Genomic DNA, 21,372 nt, shown 5'->3' with positions numbered 1-21,372 from the left:
CAGTCGGTATTGCAACTTTCCTAATAATATTTTGAACAATACCAAACAAATTAATACAGATAGAATCTAACATAGTATTTGATCGTCATAAACTGTGTGTGTGTGTGTATATATATATATATATATATATATATATATAGCCATCTGTTCTCAAAAGTGACATTGAAAAAATATATGGCTTTTAAAGTGAACTTGCAACAGAAAACCATATTTGACATCATGGTTTTGAATGTAACACATCAGATTAAGATAGATAAGTGGAAAACAAAAACTCTTTATTTATTTTGAGTCTAACAGAAAACCAAATCTAAACGGCAGAAAACCCGAGCTTATCAGGCAATCGTTTGTTTAACAAAAAAGAACGAAAAAGATCCGGAGATTCAAAGTGACACTGACAGGACCAGAAAGCAGAACTGTGTTGTAAACCAGACAATCTGACGAGGAATAGAGAAAGACTGTACTTTTAAGTGCTGCTGAATAGTGGTGTGGTGCAGGGTTTTTTGTGCTCACTTTAGTATACCCATTTGCACATCCCCTCCGATATGCATCACACTGATTAGTTTGCAGCAAATACATTTTTCACCAGATTTCATTTCTCTGCATCTAACTGACTACTGCTCATTGGATAGGATGGTTAGATTCAGGCAGGGCAGGTCATGCTCTACTAAAAAAAAATATGCATCAAACCATCATAGCAGGTCAGCTTTCCCAAGAGACATCTGACCTTGAAACAAAAGAGAATAGTTTTCTCATTTTCATGTTTGGATGGACTTGAACTGCATCTTTCCTATGGTCTATGGGTCAGTACTGACTGCAAAACTTTTTTTTGGGTGAACTAAAGGATGGAGAGAAGTATTACACATCCTGCCTTACAACACATGATGGTTATCTTTGTCTGTACTGGCTGCTTTGAATAAAGAAAGCAGGGAACAAACCTGTAATATCAACTCGTGTGACCCTTCACAACAGTAAGTGTACCCAGATCAACGCAAAAAATCTTTTTTTCCCCCAAAATAACGTGATTGTTAGGTTTCTGCTGCACATTCACTCAGTTGTGACCTCAGTTTTCATGAACAAATAAAGGAAGGAGCTGTTGTGAGTGGCTCCTTCACACTTTCATCCCTCAGAACAAAGGGTTAAGCGTACTACTGTGGTGTAGTAAGCAGAAAAGTGAGAGATGTGATGGGTGCTATAAGTGTACAAGCTGCCAGATGGTGCTCACAGAAGCGTGATCATTTGGCATTTTTTCACCAAAGGGCTCCAGGGGGAATGGAGAAAGAGGAGAGATGGAAAAATGACTGATGAAGGAAGGGCACACGGAGACCCTCCTTGTACTATATGACATATATATTTCTATTTAGTATTTTTTTCTTTTTCTTTTTTAACTTGTCTTGTAATCTTTTTCCAGACAACCAGCAAGTGTTTTAGTTGGTTTAACATTTGATACAGCAGTGATATCTAAGCTGTCTGATAGTTGGTCTCTTGTCTCGTGTCTGAATGAAAGCTAATTGGCTTGGCTGGCATCGCTTGCATGTTTTTCTCAAGTTGCGCCAACAGGGCAAGTACATTTCATCTGCTACACGATTGGCAAACACTTTGAAGCTAAAGCCACAACTGAATGTTCTGCATGTGTGTTTATGCATGCACATTTACTGGAAACCTCCCTCTGCACATGTGAGAAGGCACCTGGATGGGATGTGTTTGCTTTAGTTTGGCCCCAGAGCTGCTTTACTAGTGTGCTCATTTCAGCTTTGTGATGAGGGACACACCTGCTCGAGAGACTTACATGAGCAATAATGCTGGCAGTCATGCTTACAGTTGGGCGATGTATCCCTTACTTTATCTCTATGCTTGCTCCACTATCCTAGCAGCCTCCAAGTCATGAAATCCTCTCTGATCTGAGAGCTCTGAAACAAAATTTCTGAACAAAAGTTCAGGTGATATTCATGTTTTAGATAAAATAAGTCAATGTAGCCATTTGTATGATTTAGTGTCATGTGGTGTATGTCATTGTAGAGAAAAAGTGTTGACTTTCAAACTCAAAATCAGTACTCCTTAACCCAACATAACACCTAATGAAGTGACATAACAGGATTAGATTTGGACTATGTGAGCACAATACAAAAATTCCAGCTTTGCATGGAGTGGAGGTTTGTAAAAGCAACCTTTTGCTTTCAGTCATCATAATAACTGCCAAATGTTGTACCGACAAATGCTATACTGCGCTGAAAGTGTCACACAATAAAGAAAGCGAAGTTGTCCAAGCCGACCCACACTCCCACCCACCGTGGGTCAGGTCCACCAACCCGGGTTTCAGGCCAGGAGAACCATAATGAGGAGATGAGCAGATCACTGCCGTTTCTCACCAGCTGCATTGTCTTGATATCAGGTACTTGTTGAACACTGTTTACAGAGCCAGAACTGTGTACAAACACCTGCAAATTTTTCCTATATTTGATGAATTTAAAATGGAAAAACTAATAATATTGGATAACAATACTTTTAACCCCATTGAAGCTAAAATGTTTGCAAGTTGGACGCTGTACATAACAGTTTATTATAAATCTCTCATTATCATAAGTAGGGTCTGGGTGTGTGCATAGCTGTGTGTGTGCGTGCATGCTGCAATACCCCATCATCTTGTATAACAGTTTGACCAATCATGTGACCGGTGTCACACAGTCGGCTTACTGACCAGATGTGTCGTTTAAGCCCTCATTTAGTTACAAATGTTCATAAAGCTGAATAGCTGCTGTTTTGCAAAAAAAATAAAAAAATGAAGGGCAAACTGTGAGAAAAAATGTGTTTCTTTGCATCCCAGTTTAGATATGTGTATTTCAAATGTGTTGCACAAAGAAAGGAAAAGATGCTTGTTAAGACTTAAAAAAATTAGTGCATTTTGAAATCGAAACTAATTTCAAATGCATAGGGATCACCCTGTACACTCTTGTAAGCAATGTTTGCTGTAATTGCAGATCTGGGGCAACATTACACAGTGGGATACAATGTAGTCTTTCAGTGTTGCCCCCTCAAGGTAGTTACATCCTCCTCTCAGACTTGATGGCACTCTTTTGTTGGCTCTCTTGAATTCTTCAGAAGGAAATAGTAAAAGAGCAGCGATGAACAGAATCTTTGAGTGTACCACAGAAGAAAAAGGAGTGCAATTTTTGCTCACGGCACCACTCGCATCCTCTCATCCAATTATCATTAATGTATGCCTTATGGTTAATCAGCTACAAAGCTCCCCGTACCCTCCTTCAGCTCTTTCATTCATTTTTTGGCCCCGTTTTTATCCTTTCCGTGGCCTTAAGTAGAAGGAATAGGTCAGGGTCCAGAAAAGCAATTCTCTTCAGGCTGTAATTAGTGCCATGTAATAAGCAGCAACAAAGGCCAGCAAAATAACTTGACAACAACCACAGGAGAGATGGTGATGATGGTCAAACACAAATTACTAGTTATTAAACATAACATGCAATAATACTCTCATGACTGCAAAAACACTTTCCACACGACCCTCTGCTGAGAAAAAGGAACAATAAGGGGATATATCCTTTGAAAAGTGATTATAAATCGACTTGAGGGAGAGTGGCAAAAATAGGATGGAAGGACGTGTAGCACACCCTTGTGTTCTATAATTCTTTTCCGAGGAGATTGCAGGCGCTCGCAAGTAATTCCACTTGACGGAACAAGGGGCCCTTTTTGGAAGCAATTGGGAAGAGAAGCAAAGTCTCATTCAGGGAAGTTAATCCCCGTTAATAGGTTTGTTTAAATTCAATAAAAAGGAGAATATGCACAGAATGAATTATGAAAAACGATTAATGAATGCTCCAGCAAGTAATCATTTTCCGGATAAATATGCACATACATATTCATTTTCTTCCCAGCCCTGACGCCACACACGCACACACACACTTCCCTTTCACCACAAAATATGCTATAATTCTGGTAGAATTTAACAGAGACTCAATGGTGTTATGACAACCTAGTGCTGTGCAAAGTCTCTGACTTTCAGTTGCAAAGACAACTTCTAATACGTATGATAGGGAGAGGACAAATATACGAGGTGGATCACTTGCAGATTTGAAGGGAACTGTCCTCTGTGTCGGCTTCTTGTCATAGAGCAGGCCCCCTGATGGCGCTGATGAGTGGAGCAAAAGAAGACTGTGGCAGGAGTGACAGGTGTGGGGATGGGAGACACCTTCTGCCATACCAGGTGACACCATCGAGTCTGGCAAAGCGAACCCCGAGGCTGAAAAAAAGGCTAAGTCATCTCTTAGCCCACAGAGTAAATGAGCTCTAACTTGACAACTCAAAAGTGTTTAGATGCTGTTTGAGTTGCCCACCTCAAGTTTTTTTCACATCTTTAGCAGAACCCTTACCCAAATGCTCAAATTAGTTGTCAGCTTAAATGTCTACAACAGCTGCAGGATTAACTCTAAAATGTTTAATTGCTTTCTGAAGAGATAGCCTATTTATTCATGACCTAAAATTCAGGCTCAGTGGTATTTGCTATGCATTGAATTGCCTGTAGAAAATAGCCTTCCATCCACAGAGGATTCGACCTCTCTAATAGATTGTCTTCATTTGGAAGCTGCTTGTGTCAGGTAAATGTTTGCATGGTGTCTTTGGTGTTCACGTCTTAGACTTAGCGACTTAGGGTTACAGCAAAGAGTGACGAGGCAGGCATCGCAGCATCCGCTTGGACACATATGCAGTGCATAGGCACAAAAACTGCTTTAGCTATAAAAATGCAGACATTTGACAGCACACAGACACAGAGGCAACAACCAAGAGACAATTACAAATTGGCTTCTTGGCTTGAACATTGCTTCCGTTCATAATTATTTCTCCCTGTCACAGGGGCCTCTGCATACTGCCGGTCCCCTGCTAATGCTGCAAGCACGCCAAGCAACTCCAGAGCTGTCTGTGTGTACAGGCAGCCAAGGAAATCTCTCTCTGTGCAGCTAAAAGCCAATTATTTCCTTGTAGATCGCCAAAACTATTTGCCCCAATAATTATTCCTGCATAACCTCTTTACAGGAGAAAATTGAACAACGTGTATGCGTAAGTGAAAAAGGATAATTTCTGTTTGTGCGTTTGTTGTGCCTACATGTTTCATACTGGCAAATGGGACAGATCGTTGGCATTCCAACAGGAATACCTGTGGTGATGCTGGGAAGACGTAAGGAATCAAAAACCTTTGCTCTGTACATCCTCCATGGGAGGCGCTGGGAACGTTAGATTGCTTGCTTTGATTGTCCAAGATAAATGTCTTTAGTTTTATGCAGAAGTTTGTGTGAAATCCATTCACCACTCTGAAAGCAGTACATGGTTAAGCTTCTGCATTGATACTCACACCTGGATTGTCAGGATGGTGTGTCTTCCATTAGCAACCTTAATTGTTGCATATGAAGTACTTTTGAGAGTAAAACTGTAATTGGGATTGCACCCCCCTAGAATAGAATATTTATTCCAGTCTTGATTGGAAGTGAACTTTTACACATCCAGTGGATAAAATTCCTCCCTGTCAGAATATTTTATACAACTAGCCATCACAATAGCAACCGAACAGAAAACCCTGTTTTCATGCACTTGAACAGGCATTGTGTATCGTGCCATACAGGCTTGTGAGGTTGCTTCGTGAGGGGGCAGACTTTTTTCATCTATGTACTTGTTTTCTTGTCCACTTGAACAAAAACACTGAGTGTCTGTGTTTTTTAGGCCATCTTTCATGAGACTGACTTGTATTATACTCATGGTTGCACATCCTTCAGAGTGGGCACCAAGACATTTGTAGTTGTGTGTGTGTGTATGAACCTGCACTAAGTAACCAGTATGAAAATTGGTTTGTACCTTTCTATTTTCTTATCTTCAAGTATCTATCTATCTGTTTGAAGTAGTCATACCAACTAGACTGTTTGGGAACATTGCTGAATGCTGTTCCGCCTGCTCGGATGTAGAATGATGTTAAGGAGAGAAGTTTTCTGATGGGCTTGGAGCATTCTACAAGCACCTCCACTGAAGCATGCTGCAGCACTGATATATTTCTAAAAAGCACACAAAGGAATCATTGGCTCTTGCTGAGACTTGATGCATTATCCCACGATAGCAACTTCCTAACACAAAACCTAAATCATCTGTGCCAAATGAGCTGGACTAATAAGGGATAAGAGACTAAGAGGGAATAATAATATTGTCACAATCCATCTAACTGCAGACAATGAGTCATACTTCACTTTCTACACTAAGTCCTAAACAGAATGCACTCATGTCTATCTCTGTCCCAATGCACAAACCTTCTGTGCAGGTACAACTATTTTAACCTTTAGATTCATCTCATTGTCTGTGGTCAGGTCACGGTGTGTCACACTCAATAAACACATAAACAGAGAAGAAGTCTTAGCACTGCGTTGATCTGGAGGGCAAATGTGACAAAACTGATTAAAACTAGTATGTTGGTGTGTAATTACAACTACAATAAGAGATATACTTTTTATTCTAGTAACAAAGACCTCTCATAGTCACAGTTTGATCTATCCATCCATTTTTTTTTTTAGCTTCTCTGAGATAGGGTCAAGGAGGTTCAGAAGGGAAACCCAGACATCGCTTTCCCTGGCAACGCTCGCCAGCTCCTCCTTGGGGATCCAAAATGTGTTCACAGACCAGAAGGAACATAAAATCCCTACAGTGAGTTCTGGCTGTGCCCCGGGGCCTCCTCCCAGTTGAACGTGCCCGGAAAAACCTCCAAAGGGAGGCGAACAGGTGACATCCTAATCAGATGCCCAAACCACTTCAACCACTGCACAAACAGTCAGAACCTTCTGCGACCTGAAGCCACAGTGAGGTGATCCTCTTGCTTACCGGGAGGAACTCCAACACTGAGGCGCTCAGCCAGGGGCCTACCTGCGAGTGGTGAGCCCATGTGCTGGTGGCTTCCTGTTGCTTCTTCGGGCAGAGGAGCCAGATTCTGGTTCATCTGTTCACCAGCTGTGCCAGCTTTAACTGCCCCTTTATCTACACAAAAGGTGGACATTTTGAACTTATTGAAAGGGCCTGAGGTTGAGATTAAGTAAATTCAAGTCTACATAACAGGCAATACACCAATGCACCTGTGGTGTCGAAGATTTTTAATGAAAAAGAGTAAAAAGTTTGATATTGAGCGCAACGTGAGAGTCTGACCCGTGAACCAGAAAGTCCATTTTTGCTTCAAATACTTTTGTGTAGTGAAATGTTTACACATTTATGTCTGTCTCACAAACAAGATGAAACCGTTTATACGGCCACTTTTTCCACATCTAAATAGTAGCTTTTTGGAATAGGTAGATGAAAGATCTGCACATCATTCTGCATTTTCAGACAACACAGGCACAAATGAAGCCTGAAAGACCAAAAAAAAGGAGAAAAAGAACTGGACTAATATTTTTCCATTAAAAATACGGCTCAAAATTGCTACAAGGGCCTGCACTTAGAAGCAACATTTTTTTTCTTTTATTCCAAAATGGCCTGCGCATATTTCAGGCAGTAGCTACCCCAGAGAAACACAAAAGGTTAGGGATGAACAGGGGAGATAGAAAGGAACATTATCTTTGCCTGAAAATCCCTTTAGTTCTCAAGTGGAAGATGGAAATAGACCGAGATTAGTATGCTGAGTTTTATCATCCCGAGATTTATTATATGTTCTCGGAAGTACAAAGGGAAATAAAAGATAAATGCTTTTTTTTCTTTAAAGTTCAGACCATCTATAATCTATGAGCACAAGAGACTATTTCAATTTTCATTTGGAACTTTGGAACAATGTTACAGACCTTGAAGGTAAGTTCAGACACTGGGGGGGAGTAAGAAGTAATTGGTGCGCATATGTGTGTGTGTGTGTACATGTTGAGACTTGATAAAGTGGATATGATGTGATAGAGCAGGAACTTTACATTGATTGTAGCAGGATGTTGTCATGGCTCATAATTTTTTGTTAGCTCTGAGGCCCTAATCAAGAATTTCATGAGAGTGCAATACTCGAAAGTAAACACATTATTTACAGAAGGGAGGAAATTGGGTCCCAATGGTATTGTCAAAAAGGATAAGTGGAACCCGACTAACTATTTTACTAAATGTGAAGTATCTCTGGCCACAGTTTCACCACTGTTTGGCAAAATGACTTTAATATTGTGAGCTTCAAATTTGTCACTGATGAATTATCAATCTTTGTAAGGCCAGTGTGATAACAGAACATGTCCTTGTTAAATAATGGATAAGAAGATTAATAGTTTATATAGTAGGTAGAAAAAAAAAAACTTGGAAAAAATGGATTTCATCAGTATTCAAGTAAAACAGTTTGCTATTTAACCACATGGATAGCCAGGAAGAATTAATTTGACCCCAAGAGCAATATCCCCACAACTCCAGCAATGAAGACAAATGATAATTCCAAGCCCCTCTGTACATTTCTGGACTAGTTTGGTAATTACTCTCAGAACAGCACGGCTGCAACAGCGTGGGTGCATTTAGCCTAGCTTTTCAATTAAGCATTGGCAAAGTCTAATTTGTCATTTACCAATTAGGAAAAAAAGGTTGATTTGGCTCACTATTTCACAGCTAAGTGGTTAAGATTCAAACTGCAAACTCTGTTTTAATTTTCTCAGCTCTTTGAAAATTTCATTCTTTTGGCATGAAAAAGGAGGAAAGTGGAGAAGCTGCTTTTATATACCTATTTTCAAGAGGTCTAACTTCAAAAAGTCAAGGTACAAGATGGGCCATCACATCGGTAAGTGAAGCAAATGCTCTGCATCAAAAGTACATCTCATCTGTATCTTTAGCTACTTGATCAATAGCAAATCTAGAGTACAGAGACATGGTGTTGTAGCAGCATTAAATTCGTTTAATTTTCTTGAGAGGATCAACTTTGTATGTGTGGCTGCCTTCTTCAAGAGTCATTTGTGCGCCAACACAAATTGTAAGACATCTATATCAGCAAACTACACAGTGATAAACTCTGGGAGGTCCCCCAGACCACTACCAGAAGTCATTGTCAGCATCATAGGTATAAAGTATGTTCAGATGAGGGGAAGAAACCTGAACGGTAATAGATGTAGATGGAAAGCCCATATTTTTATCTTAGGTTGGTATTATCCTGTGTGTACGGTCCAGGAACACTGTGAATCACAATGAACGAGCAGAAACAGGCATGTTGAAAGCCGCAGGCTCCAAGGATAACTCATTTGATTCTGCTTTGTACATGTGCATACTCTATGAATGGCATTAAAACTATGGACACAATTCATTTCTGTGTCTCTCCAGTAAGAGAAATCTAACCCATGAATATATCTCTTTAAAGCTAGAACAGAGCAAAAGTTGGAGGATTAAAAATGTCAAAAGCGTATTCATAATTTGGGGCCCACGAGTGCCTCTGCAAAACTATATGCTAATCTGTCCTGTTGATATATTCCCGATCACTGGAGCTACATTAAAAGTCAGGAGATCAGCAGTTTCATTAGGATTTCCTCTCTGGGTGCCTCTGAAGCAGTCGACCAAAGAAGGCCGATAGTCTGAAATAAGAATAAACAAACTAAAATGCAATCAGGCATGCAGGAAGGCGTTTAATCGATATTTTAATAAACGTTCGACTTATCCATTCCTACTTTGTCTGCCTGTGCACTTTTGCAGCTTCGAAGCTCTTATCTCAACCTACAATCCAGTCTTGATCCCCCATAACTGAAAATATGTAGCCACTGAAGACCTATTTGGGCTGCCAATAATGGCCACTGAGTGAGATGCTAAAACCACTCACTGAGCGATAACTGTGCTAATGAAATGTAAATATAAAGACATTTGAGGCTGATGTAAGGACACAATTAGGTACAAGATTGCCTATGAGCATAAATTCAGAGGACATTTACGACCTTGAAGGGAAAACGCTATGTTTTCTTTTTCTGTTTAATCTCCCGACTGTGCTATCTGACAAACATGATGTGGTGGAATTATCATACTTGCCTCATTTAGCTATTTTAGCCTCAGCTCTTGGACAGTATTGGCTGAAACTTGATGAAAGACTTAATAACAGCTCTGCATCCAATTTTTTCTACAAACGAGCAACCTGTCATCACTGCAAAGCAGATCAATCCTCCCAGTCCACCCTATTCCAACACAAGGTGTTCAATTCCAGTCTGATTGTTTGATGGACTCCCTGCATGAATCTGGGAAGGTGTTTGTGGAGGGATTGTTAATCACAACAAAATGATGACATATCCAAATGGATTCAGATCAAAATGTCGTTAAACAGCTCCTGTGCTTGAGCGACTTCATTTGGCTTTGAAGGTTATGCTAGCATACAATGCCTATCTTTTGTAATTACGAGTATTTTTTAACACATGAGAGACTGTAATTGCTTGTTCATCTATCATTTGAATTCTGAGTTGTGTTTAATGGTACTAAAGCTTGTTTGTCACTGGATGGTCTGCCCAGGGTGCCGCAGCAGGGCACAGGTTGGTACTGTTTATGTTCAGTGTGTTCTCCAGGTTTGCACAGGCGGTGCTTTGAGCGGCAGTGGAAGGCATTCAAGCTGGCCATGACCGTGGGGAATGAGGTCGGGGATCAGGTTGGGAAGGGGCCACTGCAGCAGATGTTTCCTGTCTGTCTGACGGGGGGGCTCAGAGCATTTGATGACACAGAAGAGGGGATTGGTGACCTCTGCTCCCCTCTTTCTCACACCTCCCTCTCCCGACATGTGTCAGTCAGTGCCAGGTCAATATGGTGGCCCAGTGCGCCTGCCGATCTGCCATGTGCTTCCAAGGCAGGGACTGGCAGTGCTGCGCAGCACCGCTCACCAGCAAGAGTCGTTTTTGCCCCCTTCACCTGCCAAGTGTGCTGGGACCACGAGAATGAATGAAACCTTGTGGATAAACAAACACAGCTGACGAGCATATGGAATCTGATGAGCACATCAGAGACCAGAGCTTTATGTTTTTTCTCTTTGCTTTCTTTCCTTGTGTAGGTAGATTTAGCCTTACTGCTATGTATCCATGTTTTCTAAGCTGTAAAAGTCAACTTCCACATGTCAAACCTGGACACATAAACAATCAGGCTCCCACACATACATGAAATTGCACCTGTCTTCCTCTCACACCCACAGCCCCCCCAACCTCCCCTCTCCATCTCATGCCCTGGCTATTGGATGCTCCAGCTACCAGCTCACACCCACCCACAGTCACATCACCCGACCACTGCAGTTTATCCCATTTGTAACACATGGCTGGCCATCTTGCAGCAGTGACCAAAGGGAATGCCACAAAGCCAGACAGAGAGAAAGGGGTGTTGGGGGTTTACAGCGGCCGGATGAAGGGGTGGGTTGGTGGACTGAAGCAGCATTTGGCTCGGTCTGGTTGGCTGGAATTGGTGTCCACTCTTCCAGAAGCCCTGCAGCGATGGCGGACACGATGACTCTGTCCGCATTTTCCCTGCCATCCATAATGTGTGTGTGTGTGTGTGAGGATAAGTGCGAGCAAGCAAACACGTTTAGGGGGCATACAACTAGTGACAAAGACACTGACAATGTCCATAGGGGCTGTGTGAGCGGGCAGCCAAGGGGCAGTTGTTTCAGTCAGTGGATGTAGCATCTCATTTAATCATATTATAACATTTATCCTGCGCTAGCATTATCTTATGCTTTTGTGTATCTTTGGCACCCTTTGCACTGTAAACCCAGTTTAAGATTTCGTTTTGGGACAAAGTTTAAATGACCCTGGATTTCAAAATGAAAGCTTACTTTTCAATAAGTTGTGACTATAAAACAAAAATATAGATGTTTGATCTTCACATGGTCTAATTCAACTAGTGTCATGTAAAGTCCATCTTCTAAACAACCATAAATATCAAAGACACATACTAGAACTTAAGTTTCCCCAAAACATGTAGAATTAATATGACTGATGTTTTTGACATTTTCCAGGCTTGCATTCAAATCCAGCTTGCCATACACTATTAGGGCATTTTAAAACATGTGCTGCTTATATAGAAAAATAAATGTTGACAGTGAAGAAGTTGAAAAAGAAATATTTGGAGAAAGTGGTCATGCACTTAAGGTCTCCACTCAAATTCAAGTGGGACATGGCAGTTATATTTTATATCACGTATCTTAAGCACTAGGCCACCAGATGGCCTAAGCTTTCTTATCTTAATGATGTGTAGGGGGTGTCCCGCTTTGCACAAATCTCGGTAAAGCCTAACTTATACTGGGGGTTTAAGAGGGATTTTCACATCTGTGCAGCAGTGAATATCTGTGTGAGGTAAATTTTGCTATCTACTTTATGACAACGTGCAGCCTCAAATTCATTTCTGAGTGGACATACCTGAAAACATGTCCATTTGTATGTTGAATAAACAGAATTGTGTGCATTCTCCATGTCTGCATCCATATCTGGAATAGATTTGGCACTAAAACGTCTGTCCCTCTGAAGGACTGGAGTGTTCATGCAGAGAGTTTGTTTACATCCTGTCTAAGCCTTCCAACAGTTCAACGTAGACAAATGCAAACTACTGTGGAATTCAACACAAAAATAAAAGATACATACAAATAGAAAAGTATGATACTTTTAATTAGGAACATTAGGACATTGTATAGGAAAATATCCCTAAATCCTCATTTATTTTTCATTTTAAAAGCAATGATACAACAAATGCTATACATTTATTTCCTATTGTAGCCCAACAAACAAAGAATTTTTTTCAACCATAACAAGACGCATCAAAGACAATCTCAAGTTTTCTGCACGGCCATATATGTACCGAATGCCACTGTAGATTGTACATTTAGGTGACAAAATCACATCAAAATCACCCTCAATCAATCAATCAGTACAAGAGAGCTTCAGAAAGATTAAGCAGAATTTGGAGTGATGCTGCAAGCATGACTTTAATGGAATAGTCGTCATTTAAAAACCTTTCCAGGAAATGCACCACAGGTTCAGTTTAAAATATCTGCAAACTAATGAAGAAAAGATCCCACCATCTTTAAAGGAGATGAATATGGAAAGGGAATGACTTATAAAAGACACTGCAGTGAATTCTTCAGAAGGCACAAGCTGAAGGTTTTGCTATTCACCATGCAATCCACCAACCCAACATTGAAACTCTTAGCAGAAAGAGTAACGGGAAATGCAAGACAACCCAAGAATTTTGAACCAGAGCTCCTTATCACAAAGGAGTTGTGATATTTGAAATCCTGAACATGATCTGCTTTGGGCCTTTTTTACAGGGACAAAAACCCTGCAATCTCACTCACTATCTCAAACATAACTTGCTTAACTATCTACAGGACCAGAAATTTTGACTCAACTTTTTCATGCCACCAGTTTGAGTGCACAAACGTTTTCATGCAATTTGACTTTTGCATGCCTTAATCTACTGGGTATCAGTGAGCCATAGTAAGCATTAAAGTGAGATGTTAAATTTTAATGGAATTTCTAACAATCAATATTTCAGCTGTCAATATTTCAACAATAAATACATTTTATACTTCGCTTCATTTGCATATTGTGGGTGCATTTGTACACACACACACACACACACACTACCCAAATAGCCATATTAAAAAAAAGAAATATGTCAGTAAGTAAACTGATTCTTCGGTGCACTTTCTCTTTATACCAGCCGTCATCTATTGTGACTTTCTCACTCACTCCCACTCATTCTCTTTGTCTCTCTTCATAGAGAGGTGTTATCCTTGTCTGACAACTCCCTATGAGTGAGAGAAAGAACGAGAATGGGAAGCAAAGAGAAGAGGCAAAGTTGAATGAATGCCAAAAGAAATTAGGTGAACCCTTTTGGCCCAACAGAGCTGGGAGGGAATGCTTCAAGGGGATCTAATCATCACCTGTTATGAGCTGATGGTAACACAGAAAGAAAAGAGTACAATTATAATGATATGCAGGTCTTATAGTGGAAAAAAAGACAGATGTGTACTCTAAAATGAATAATTTTGCACTGCAATGGAGAAAAATATTTTGGCAGCAAAAATGACTTTCTAATATTTAAAGGATGCAAAAGAAACAGACATTTGGTACATTTGGGTGGCTTTGATATGCTGTCCACCTATCCCCTTAAAGCAGGGGCCACTGCAAATCAATACAAAGATGCTGAATGACTAGTTCAATTCTGCTGTGTAACATTTCGACAATCGGCTGATTGTCATTCCCAGGATGACCTCAGCCATACAGTGCCCAAAAGGGTAAGAACAATTGTATGATTAAGAGATTGTGTGTTATCACCAGATCGAAATAAATCTGAAAACCTATGGGAGATTTTGTGCCCACATGTCAGAAAATACACCCAACTGCTATCACTTAAAGGAATGTCTTTTGGAAGAATGGCGTTTAATTCCATCTGCAGATTTCTTAAAACTTGTTGAATCAATGCCAAGGTGCACTTTTTGACAACAGATGGTGGCTTTACTTAGACATTTTGTGTTGGCTTTTCCTTTCCTTTATTATCCATCTATACAACAATTCTTAATATGTAAGGCCTACAGTTATCATGCTCGCCTCCTGTGGAATCCAGTCCTGATTCACATTAACATGTGCAATACTGGGTCCACAGTGCAAAAAGAAGTGGTTTGATATTAAGAGCTGTCAACTCCTGAGATGGCAGCATTTTATTAGCGGTAGTGGTGGGGTCGGATTTGTCACCCTGGCAGTGTGGAAGAGTTGAAAATGGTGCTTTGCAACGTTTTATTGATGGAAAATGGTATATATGAGCCACCGATAAGCTGTCCATGTAATTGTGTTACACCAACCCAACAAAATGACAGAATGAAAGCAAGTTTAAGAGCAAAAAACATTATGTTAGCAAACGGAAGCTGAGGAAGAATCTCAGCCATGACTTAAATTCACATTGAATAATAAAAAAAGCATAATTGTACCTCTTCTTCCTAGGTGAAGAGACTTACACCTCTACTTAAACCCCTCCACTCTCTTAATGCAGCTGGACATTGGGATCTTTTCTGTCAGCACGACAAAGTAACTTGGCAGCCTTGACAGTAATAAAGGAGGACTGTACCTGTCCCTGGCTCAACCAATGTGCTCACTGCTAGCTTAACTGTGTTACTCAATGCTCATTTCTATTGTTATTAGTACTATAATAATCTTTTTCGAGTATTGTTATAAAGAATATTCATTATTACCATTGTTATAACAACTATTTAGAGCCTAAATACACAAGAGTTCTTTATATCTCTTTCCATCGTCAACTACTCCAGGCCGGCACAATGTTGTGAAATGCCAAATGAATAATACAGCAAGTCATGTCTAATTTAATTACAGAACATTTCATGTCTCGTATCCCCTTTGTTCTGATTGACATTTTGCCCTGAAATAATGTGGATGGATTGGTATGTTGGTCATACACAGTACTAGAACATTACAACATGCAGGTAGAAGACTGTTTTCTCTTACCCTGATTCTATTCAGTGTTTCTACCTCCTGATCATCACAAGTATGTATTCAAGGGCAACTTTGCTATGTAAAACAGCTTGGGAATATATAGTTTATTGCTTTATAAATAAATGTAAATGAATTAAAGTTATTTATGAATGCACTTTGGTGGAAAAGAAACTACAGTCCTTCAGCTAGCATGCAATGCTAAGTTATTGTAGCATCAGAAACTTGGGATAGAATTTTCACGGGTCATGATTTACTAATTATAAATGCATAGCAAGTGTGATGGCACGTGAGCACATCCACTGATATACATGGACTCTATCAAAAACCTCATGGAAATTCCCACAATTAATTACAGGCCTTGATCACGCTTTTCTTCCTTTCTTCTTTCCCTTTTTGAGTTTCTAACCCCCAGGCAAGCTATTATCGCGGCAACTGAAAAGAAAGTCCAATTATTTCTCACATCTGAGGAAATGAAAATGGCACATTAAACATAGCAAATCAATGTACCTTGTGATTAGTGTTTGCACATCTCTGTTTCACACACAGCCATGCCATACAGTACAGATATGACAGCAGGAGTCCATTACCAAGATTGAACATTTTGTGAAAACCTCTTGGTCAAAAATAACATAGATGAAGTGAGTGCTGAAGTTTAATTTTGCCATTGTAGGTAGGTAGGTAGATAGATAAGCTGCACAGTAGCACAGGGGGCATTTTAAGATGCCTTAAATGCAATATAGCTGAGGCTGTCTTCCGTGTTAAGTCACTTTTGCATTTAAAATTTTTTTAAAACATGGCTGTTATAAATAATACAACTATTATTGAGAGCTAGCATCTCATGTATTCAGTGGGAACATACTTTTAAAGCAGGACGTTGAATGCATTGTATTCAAGTATTTTGTGTGAGGGCACAGGGCACAGCCTTTCTTGAAGGTGTGGAGTGAATTCTGTGAATGTCATTAAGGATATCAACATGCAGTCCCTGCTTGTCTCTGAAACCAAGGTTGAACCATGTCTTGGATTACCATTAATTTACCTATGTGTGATAGTGTGGTTGTTTTAGTGAAAATCTTAAAATCCCCATAAATCATTTTTCATACCACCACCATCATTATTTATCATTTTGACATCACATGGTGAAATCATAACCCTTTCACATTCCAACCATAAAAAAGGTTTTGCTTGTTACAATTAAGATGCCAGTTATCGTGTGACTCTGCAGCAGCACAGAGGATTTTAGTTTCATTTTACTCGCAGATTTTATGCTCCCTTCATTTCCTATAATAGTGTGAAGTCCAAATTTGGTGGCCTTTTTAATAAGTGCAGATAATCTTAGTCATTGCCTGCTAAACACTAGCATGTGGCTTACACAGCCAGTTAATAGCTAAAGAGACATTTTTTTTCAAATTCGGGCAGCACACGGTACATTGGGCTTCCACTGTTGTATGGTCAAAAATAATACACCATTTGATGTTGCCCTGTTGTGGCTCCGTAATTATGTGTGTAGGTCTGGTTTAACCCATCCTGATGAAACCAAAATGTAACTTTGTAAAACTATGTATGGAAAGTTTTTCTTCTCTTTTCTTCCTGTGATGGATCATCTGCGTTGGTGGCTAGTTGTGTTTTGCTTCGTGTGAGAAGGCAATTTATTTTCATCTCACAGGCTTTGTTTTTCTCCTCGCTGTCAATCAGAGCCTTTGATGTGTCACACTCTAAAAATTCCCACCGTTCACCTTCTTTGCCAACAGATTGAGGCTCCATTCGAGTTTAATTTTCAAATAGTTTCACATGGGCTTTGAATTTATGTTTAAAAAAACTGAATGAGTGCAAAGTACTGATTTTGTAAAGTAAATTTTGGTTTGTTTTTTCATATTTGGAGATAATAAAGAATGATTGTCAGAAAATCCCATGAGCTTGAGAGCCACTGCCAATGGTCATAATTTAAACAACACAGAATACATGTGTTGAACCTTCATTTCTTTTTACAACTAAAGCTTGTGGACACTTCAAGAACTGAGTCTGCAGTAGAGATCTAGATTGGCTGTACCCAGTGATACTGACCACCAATTATAGCAGCGGAAGCTGTACTAGATTTATGCGGTGAGTAAATTTCATGTTTCCCCAACTCCTAAGTCTTATTAAATCTCGGAAGAGAATACATTTGGTACTAAAGAGACTGTTGGTAATCCGATGTGGGGTACAAATGTCCTGTTTGGGTAGATTTTCCCTCTGGTCAGACGATTTATGGAGCTTTGGCTCTCCTAAGAGGGGATAGAATGGGGGGCTCAGTGGCCACAAAGCCTTACCCCAGCTGGACTTGCAGGGTCTCTTATTTGAGATTACTAGGCTTGTGAGTGTCTTAATGGAAAATAGCTTTAGATGGGTCTTTTGTGAAGCTAAGTGAAACAGAAGGAAAAGATCACCGGTGAACGACATATGTTGAAGACTTTACATTGGACAATTCTGTCTGCTTATCGGAGTGTGAATTCACTCACATGAATTACTTCCACGCCCGAGCGAGTTTGCTTTCACTGATATTAACTTCCAATGCCTCATCTGTCTATCTCTGTGTGACAGGCATGCGAACATGAGACCGCACCCTTGCCTGAAAAAGAAGAAAATAATCTCATTCCTGCTTCGCCTGTATCATCCCCTTGCTGCAGTGTTTCCAAAGCTGCCCTGCGAGATTCGGGTCAGTTTAGATCTATTGACCCAACACACTCAGTCAGAGTAAGCCCGAGGGTTACTATGACAGATGTTGTCTAGTGACACACAGAAAAGACTTTTTTTCCCTCCATTTTCTTTTTTTTTTTTATTAAAGCATATATAGATATATATGTGTGTGTGTGTGTGTACAGGAAGAGAGTGAATTTTGAGAGATGATTGGCAGAGGTTTTGTCCCTCTTTTGAGTGTTTGTGAATCTGGACACCAGGGGGGAAAGTATACTGGAGAGGTAAAGCCCATCCAGGCTCAGGGAGAACATGCAAGTTCCACCTAAAACCTCTGGTTTTTAGGACTGTAATTTCCCATCCCATCCCAGCAGCCATCGTCAAATAATTTTACAGAAAAATTATTGATGGCTTGAGTACATCAGTGTGGTTAGCCTTGGTCTTACTATTTGCTCTTTCCATTACAATCAGAAGCTTGAAGTCTTATCAACTCCAATGTAATTGACCATAATCTTGACCATAATCTGAATGTGAATAGCAAACCATAGGTATAATTGTGCTGTCATATAACTGTTTTGAGGTTAGACTGTTTTGCACTGAGGAATGGACCAGGGAAAGTTCTGTTCCTCTAAACTTTCTGTGAGTTTCTTTTCTGTCATGTTTGTGCTATTCAGCCCTTGCTCTCATATTTGTCAGTCTATCTCTCCTCTCCTTAGTGATAGTGTTGTTGCTGATGTGTGTGTGCTATGAGAACATGTCTGGCTGTAAATACTGAGCTCAGAGCGAGACTCTGAAGGACTAAAGTCCTGGGGTCCTTCGCCTTGACCACTGTTCCAGAGAAATATGTCGCACTCATTTGTCTTGCAGTAATGAGAAGAGGAAGGCCAAGGGTGTTTTCAAGTATGCCCCAATTCGTACATCTCTAATACACAAATAAATATACACAAACATCAACACCACCACTTCAACCGAGGCTCCCCTTCATTACCGCAAGAGTAAACCTCAGTATACTTCAGTAAAGCCAGACGTTGTGGAAAAAAAGCGCAGACACGCTTGGCTGGTTATGAGAGACAAACTGAGACATATAGAGTCAGACATTGTTTTTAGAAATTCAGGCATTTGTACTGTAGTAAAAGTTTCAGGGTCATTATGCTTTTGCCCTCCCCTCACAGAAAGCTGCCTTCAAATCCCATTGTTGTTAATGCTCAGTAGAGTAAGATAGCCCTGCGTATGAGGATGCCGAATGAGGTGAGTGAACGCATGCCTGGTGGGTCTCTCTACTGTTAATTCAGTTATATGGTTGCTATGCAAAAGCAATGGGACTTAATTAAATGTCTCACCTAGAGCAGCAGAGGATCATGTTGCCACTAAATCCGGTTTGAGGTAATGCCGCACTTTATTGTGACGATCAGTGCATCCCTCGGGCTTCAATTACAGCTAAATCTAATTGAAGGGGAACCATGCAACAATACTAACCCCCCTCCACCTGTCCCTTTCCCTTTTTGTTCTTCATAATCAAAGTCTGTGGTATTTTAACTAAGTCGGATTACCTTGGGAAGTCTTGCGAAAGTCTTTTGTAGACAGGAGTCCAACAGCTGGTGGCAGAGGTCCACAAACTCATTACCTGAGTTAAAAGTAGAATTGCCTTCACAAAAGAGTTTAATATCCTCTATTAATTATCCTTATTTTCTCTTAATTGATTAACTAAAGCTGTAATAGAGTGGAATCTTCTCCATTTTACCAGTTAAACCAGTCATGCATGCTAAAAGTGAATTAAGAAGCTTTTCCAAAATTATAATATTTGCTAAGTGGTTGAAAATATTTCAGAACTATGCAGTTTGCAGAGTAACACGGCAGAACTGTTATGGCCAAGTCATCATAAACAATAATATCCATATGAGACCGATTCTGTATAGTTAGATAATCCCTATGCAGAGCAAAACAAAACACTCTGAGGGACCTAATTTGCTGCATTTTTACACAACTGGGAACTGATCACCATCTCACAGTTCATTAACCATAAGAAATATATACTTTTCGACAAGCTGCCAATAATAACACTGTCACAAGAGGCTTCATTTAAGAAGAATAGCCTCTCAACTGCCAAGTCTTATTAATTAAACATTTAAAAATGTGCTAAAGAAAAAAAAAGAATGTTTATAATATTGACACAGCAGTATAGCTTAAATAATTTGATGTCGGTGTACCCTTTTGGAAAAAAATAAGGTCTGTGTCTACCTTTGGTGGGATTTACTCAAGGACTGTTTTCATCTGCAAGCATGAGGTTATTGCCCTTTAGATGAGTGCTTTGAGCTCTTGCAGCTGTTTACAAATCTACTCAACTGCAATTAAATATAGCATTGGACTTTTTTTTATTCTACTGTAGTGATATAATTTGTTTCTTGATAAACTTTGACATCAACATTTACATACAAAACATATGCTGCCCTTATAAAATACAACACTCACAGCTTGTTTTAATGATGTGGGATGATTGAGTGCTATAATGAAGACTTGATGCCATCTGTTGGATGCCTGAACTATTTTGTTTTTTTTTAATTGCCAGAACATAAATACAGTTACTAATTTAACTGAATTGTATTGAACTGTATGATTACAATATGTTGGTTAGAAATGGAAAGAACATAACAAGACAGTTCAAGGTCTGACCACATAATGCCAATCTAATAATGTCATCAGACTTGGTGAAGACATTTTTGATTACATTCCTTGCTTTCAAATATTATAGATATTGATTGGCATACACATACAGAATATTCTACCTATTAACCTTATCCTAGTTCTACAAAGTGCTTTACAGTGAGTTTCATATTCAACCACTCACACAAACTCATTCACATAAAGTGCTTCTTATGATATATATGCTCCTTTGTTTCTTACAATCACACAGCAATGAGCATATCAGGAGAATAATGGCAATTTAGCTTTTGGCACAACACTTCGACCAATGAGGGATTGACCCACCAATCTTCAAAGATAACTCTACCACCTTCGCCAAGGCTTCACTAAATTATATTATCATATTATGATTATGACAGTACCAGTCTTGTCAAAGATGGAATATGATAAATGTTTTCTTACACAATACAAGCAATAATATCACAGATATTGCAAAATCTTTAAACTTTGAATTGAAAATATGTGTACAAAGAGTCAAATTAGTGTGATCGACATTATTGGTGTAAGTTTACCTCAAAACAAAACATTTTAGGTAAAAAAAAAAAACTGCAGACGCATCATATTCTTTATACGTGAA

Source organism: Leuresthes tenuis, unplaced genomic scaffold (assembly GCF_036924035.1).
Source record: "Leuresthes tenuis unplaced genomic scaffold, fLeuTen1.0.hap1 SCAF_22, whole genome shotgun sequence".
NCBI classification, from domain to species: domain Eukaryota; kingdom Metazoa; phylum Chordata; class Actinopteri; order Atheriniformes; family Atherinopsidae; genus Leuresthes; species Leuresthes tenuis.
Note: the sequence above shows the minus strand (reverse complement) of the source record.